The sequence below is a fragment of the Simochromis diagramma genome, unplaced genomic scaffold (assembly GCF_900408965.1).
Source record: "Simochromis diagramma unplaced genomic scaffold, fSimDia1.1 OVJJ01000433.1, whole genome shotgun sequence".
NCBI lineage: Eukaryota > Metazoa > Chordata > Actinopteri > Cichliformes > Cichlidae > Simochromis > Simochromis diagramma.
Window position 1 is genome coordinate 5,506,694 of NW_024387031.1, and position 5,772 is coordinate 5,512,465.

The window sequence follows — 5,772 nt, forward strand, 5'->3', positions numbered from 1 at the left end:
TGCGCCACGTTATTGTTTCGGTGAAATGAATTTCTACAATACTGTTAATTCTACTCTCTGCAGTGTTTAAATGCTTACATATATACACACAGTTACTGTCCCTCCACACATACCACTCGGTTCTGCTTCTATGCCCCAGCTTTGTTTACTTTTTCCCACCAAGGCTTCTAGACTTCTGATTGGCCAACATTTCTGCACGGTTAGGAATATATCGCCACCTGTTGCTTTGGCATGTTCCTAGCAGCGTTTTCCTTCATTTCTGCCTTTACGTGTGGACGGGATTAATTTTTAAAACGAAAACGGAAAATCTCCGTTTTCAAAAATACCCGTGTACGTGTGGACGTAGCCTAAATTGGTGAGGTAGAAAGAAAACTTGTATATACATTAACTGCTACGAGTATTTCACAAACTACCGTGATCCTGTTTTAGTGAAACTAAACAATCCTCAATTTAAAAATAACAGCCCTCTGCAGCCCACCAAACACAGTGGGTATATGAAGTTTTCGAACTAAATTGGCAGTCGTGTTACTGCCACATTTTAATTGGCGTCTTAAAAACCAGCTTGCTCTTATAGAGCTGTGAAGTGGGAGGATATATTTTGGGACTCCTAATTCATGAGATCTTGTTAATTTTTTTTGGCATGATCACAAACTATTAAGCCAAGATAACTTCTTTACTGTTTGAGTGAATGTTATATGAACAGACTCAAATGTATGTTTTACTCAGAAATAAAATAATCAAACATTTGGCCATCGCATAAAACAGCTCACCTCTGAAAACAGTGTTGGGATTCAGAGATTCTTTTATTGCTACCATATAATTTGCCTTATGAAGAATGTATTAATAACATGTTTCACAGTATCATTTATCAGTAATATTTCCTACAGGGTTTATATTGCATTGAATATGTCTGTCATCACATTGACCTTTCTATTTATACACAATGCATAAATGTGCTTGGTTAAGAGTTGATGTTCCATTCTAGAAGGTTTTAAGCTTCACTGGTGAGAGTGTCCAGATGATACATGCTGAGGGGAGATGAGAACATAGCAGGTTAATTGCATGCACGCTTACGATACACATATTAATCTAGTAGCAGGTCTGAGTGAAGGCCTAAGCGTCTTCTACTTCAGTTTGAGACTGGCTGCTAAAGTACTCTACTTAGTGATTAATGACGAGGGTCCAATTATTAGCTCTCAGAAAAGCTAAGACCTGAAGTTATTACCTTAAAAGGCAAGTAATGTAGAAAGGAGAAGTTATATGTCAGTTTATAGTTATTAGAAGTGTACGTGATGAACCCTTGCTTGTACAGGTTGAACTTTTGCCCGTCTGTCACCAAGTATTTTTGAACTGTATTGACGTAGGTGTGATATTTTGTCCTATAAAACCAGAACCCAATGTATTCTTGTCAGAGCAACACATTCTGTATGCTGATGGTTGGTTGTTCTCCTGTGATAATAAAACTCATCGTTTGATTGCACTTTTCCGGAGCCTCCGTAGTTTGTTGTCTGGTCTGAAGTTGATCGATCTCGCAACATTTGGTGGAGGATGCGGGCAACTGAGGATCAGTAGAACGAGGTTCAGGTGTTGTTGTCAGCGGAGGTCGAGGCCGGATCAGTGAATCAGACGGCAGACGTCACGGTGATCACTTTGACTATTGGGCCCACAGAACAAAAAGGTAAGGCACAAACCTCTTAAACAGAAATTGTGCTGTATTGGAGTATAATTCTAAAACAAGTAGTCAAGTGGTCATCCGTTGATCTCTGTTTTGAGTTTTGTTTAAAATAGAAATCTTTATTTGCAACGAAAGTGAAACTTGAGAGAATTGTTGCATTCATGGAAACTAGGAAAAAGCAGTACTGAGCTAAAAGTAACTTGAGACGTTGTTGTTGAAGAAATAGAGAAGAGAGACTGATTTGTGTGTAAGGAATAAAGGCATTAAGAAGTGTCTAAAGTCACGGAACCGAAGGATTCCACCCCCGGGAAAGACGTTTCCTGGGTATTAAACTAGGGGTGGGGCCCCGCTGAGACTTTGTGGCCTCAGATATAGCCCTGGTGATCGCAGAGGATCATCTTGAGAGACACTTAATAAATACATGTTTTAAGAGTAAATACCGGACAGAAGCTCCGAGGAATAGTGACATGTGTTGAGAATAAATACCGGACAAGAAGGTCCGAGGTGTTGATATATGATTGAAGAGAAACTCAGGCCAAGCCGTGAGCTTGAGGTTTTGTAGTGAAGTGAGTTGATTATTAAAAATGAGAAGTCTGATAATAAAATACTGGGAGCTATTACCTGTGCATTTTTGGGCCCGCCGTGGTCCGTGAAAAGCTGTGTTTTTGTTGTTATTCTTGTTGGCGTCTGAAAGACGAGCGGCAGTGTGCATATCCGCCTTGAACTGAACTGAGGTTGTGACGTAAGAAACCGTCTGAAGTAATTAAAGTGCCAGGCGCCTGCAGGTTGGCTGTGTGAGGCTTTTTAAAAAGTCTCTTTTTCCTTTCTTTTCTCTCTGGCGAGAAAGTGCCTAGTTAACATTTGGGGGCGGCCACTTCCCCTTTTTAAGTTCAACCAGGAAACGCAGTAATAAATGAAGGAGCGAGTGCACGGTGAATGGAAGAAAGGTTCCCCTATCAGACGTTTGATTCTAGGACATTAACTGGTTTTACCTTGACTATTTTGCTGACACCTGTCACTCATGGGGAGCCTGTGGAGGTGTTGGTTTGTTGTGAAACATCAGATAGAGAGTTTGATTTTGTTAGAGCGGAGATTTTAACCGAACCAGAGTTTCGGGTTGATTGTGTAGAACTGTGTGAAGGCTTAGCCCCAGTTCTGGCCCAGCATGGTCATTTAGAAGAGTGAGAATTTCCACAGTAAATGTTGGTGTGCCATAATATTTTGTTTCAGTGAAAACCGAGAGAATTTAGGGGAAACTATTATATGCTTGTACTCTCTGCAGACATAACGGAGGACCAGCTTCTTGAGTTTGTTGGTCATTGTTTAAGAAGGTTTAAAGAGCTGGCTGAACTTGCTGAGAGAGGATTTGTTTCTGAATGAGAGATTTGAGTGTCTTTAGGTGTGATCTAGGTGTTAAGACTGGCTGGTTTGTGCAGGTGAAACCACTTGTTTTATCAAAAGTGTACCAGCAGATATTGTTTCAGCTAAGAGCTACTGGGTGCAGCCTACTTCCCCTTTTTACTTCCCCTTTGAACAGGAGAAGAAACACGCACTGTAGGCCTCTTTAAGATTAAAAGAATAACGTTGCTTGTCTCTTGGTGATTTAAAAGCAGGCCTTGCTGAACGGTGTGAGTTTGACTTTAACAGAAAGAGAAGAGAATTGTTTTTAACTTTGTGCAGGTCTAAGGTATCTGAAATATACAACTGCGCAGTTTTTGGGTTGGCCCGCACTTCCTCTTTTTACTGAGGATCGGTCTACAAGTTGCATGAAGTATAAAAGCTCTGTGCTTGGTTTTAGAGCAAGAGTTGCAGCTGGTGTGGTGTGTTTATTTTGTAGTGCTGATAATTGTGGCTGTTTTGAGAATTTCTGAAGCAAATGCTGTTCTGACCCAGTGCTGGTTATATCAAACAGGGTATGAAAAGAGGAAGTGACTGTTGGGTGGCTGCAGGACATCTGATAAAGAAATAGGGAAGTCGCCTCAAGAAACTTGCAAGGAGGAGTCATATAGCAGCCATTTTGGGGAAATCTCAGAGGAACCAAAATGAAGAGCTCAACTATGACATCTAGTGAACCAAGGCTATATAAGCCACTAAATGATCAGCCGGAGCAGCTGAGCAAAGCCATCCACATGTCTTGTTCAAGAACAACTAAAGCAGCAGATAAAGAATTCAAAGCTGTAAGGAAATATGTGGAGAAATTATGTGCTGCCCAACAAAAACTTTGCAGGACAGACACCCTCTATACTTGATCTTCAAAGAGGAAGTCCGACAGAAAACACCTGGTGCCGTCAGGATGTTTAAGTGACACAGAAGTTCAGAAAATCGAGTCAGAAATGGTTCTGTGGCTCTTGGTAAACTGATTTTGAAGGAAAATCAGTCTTTATTGTGCTGAAGTAACAGATCCGGCGCAGTCTGATGGGAAGAATCAGCTGTACCATTCTGAGTGTGCAGCTTTGTTGATATTAACAGATCCGGTGTGGTCTGAGGAAGAAATAAATCGGTGAATGGTTGATATACCTACATGAATTTTGGTGGATCCACTGAGGTCCAGAAGAATAATCGATGTGGACTGTGTTGGTTTGGATGTTGATAAATGATCCAGGAAGAACTGCCCTGGGTCTGGGTCTGTGTGTTGTTCAGTAACAACATGCGCAGTTAAAGTTGGGCGCTCTTCCTTACTCTTTTAGTTTCAAAACACGAAGGGTGTTTGTTTCACTTTAAGGTTGGATTAAGAATTACTGTGTGAGGAACGGTTTTCACTTTTGACTAGGGAGATAATATGCTTACTTTTGGGTCTATGAGAATGGAATTACAGTGAGAAGGGGATCTTCTGAATGCGCATGCCGGGGTAAAAAGAGTGAGCTCGGACGAGGAAGCCCGAGAAAAGGACACCTTGAGTTGAGCAAGGTGTTTAACTGACTCAGGATTTCAGAGAATCGAGTCAGCTGTGATCTTGAGTTCTAATGGTAAATTGATTTTAAAGGAAAATCAATGTTTACTATGATGAAGTAATTCTGAAGATATTACTAGATGTGCTGTGATACAAGTGAAGATTAAGTTGTGTACATGAGGATACACAATTGTGTCGATATTGCTGGATCGGCTGCAGTCCATTTGATAAGTGAATGCTGACAAGAAACTGTTTTAAATCCTCACTGGCAGCGGTGAGATACATGTGCTGAAGACTACTGGACCCGGCGAGGTCCATTTGATGAAGTTCTTGGGCAGATAAATGACAAACAGTTCTTCAAGTGTGTGGAGAATTTAAAAAAGAAAAAACTGAACTTGCAGGTTCTCTGTACTGTGTGGACTTATATCAGAGTTACAAGTCCAAAGGTTATGCCCTGGAGGCCAAGAGTTGTGTATAGAGAAGAACATGACTTAGAAAAGGACATTTAAGGTCACATTTTGTCTAAGATGGGGAGAATTGTCCCATATGTGTTTATTTCTCTTCTCTTTTAATAGGACAGACGCAGTTACTGAGTGTTGTCTACTTCCTCTTTCTGATTCTTGAAAGCATGTTTGATAAAATACTCTTGGGAAAGCGTATTTTGAGTGATTCTAAGTGTGTGAATGCTGTGAGTACTCGATTTGAATGATTCTGTGTGATTTGTACAAAATAATAAATAACAAATAATAACTCATAGGTGAGTGTATGAACAGAGGAAGTCTGAGAGAGAAGTGTGTGCGTAGGCAAACTGCAGAGTGTGTGCGTGAAAGAGGGGGTATTGTTTTTACATCAAGATTTAGTAGAACTAAAGTAGAACGTCACAAACAAACAGATAAAAAAGTAAAATAAAGAGAGAAAATAACTGACAATTACATTAATGAATAGAAAACACACACACACAAAGTGCCATATGTGAAATTATTCTAGGAAAGAATCAGAAGTGAGATAGTTTAATATAAGATGCAATGAAGGAAGCAGCTTACACTCCAGAGCACTCCTTTAATTTCCAGAGCCAGTGTGTCCCCTCCCCTCATAGCACCCCTGCCCACTTGGCCCCCGTATCAGGCGAGTATGGAAGGCTGGATAGCCCATGACGGGTAAGATCCCACCTCGAAACCCTGGGACAACCTAAGGCAGGCACAGTCAC

The 5,772-nt window shown here is 40.8% G+C and overlaps 1 long non-coding RNA gene across 1 annotated transcript; it reads right to left on the reverse strand.

The window, feature by feature from the left end:
• Positions 1-784: 784 nt before the first annotated feature.
• LOC120740677 lies at positions 785-4,424 on the reverse strand. Its single transcript, XR_005697438.1, has 2 exons — positions 2,297-4,424; positions 785-1,654 (listed from the first exon to the last, which is right to left on the reverse strand). It is a non-coding gene; the product is annotated as an uncharacterized LOC120740677 (long non-coding RNA).
• Between the last annotated feature and the right edge of the window lie 1,348 nt (positions 4,425-5,772).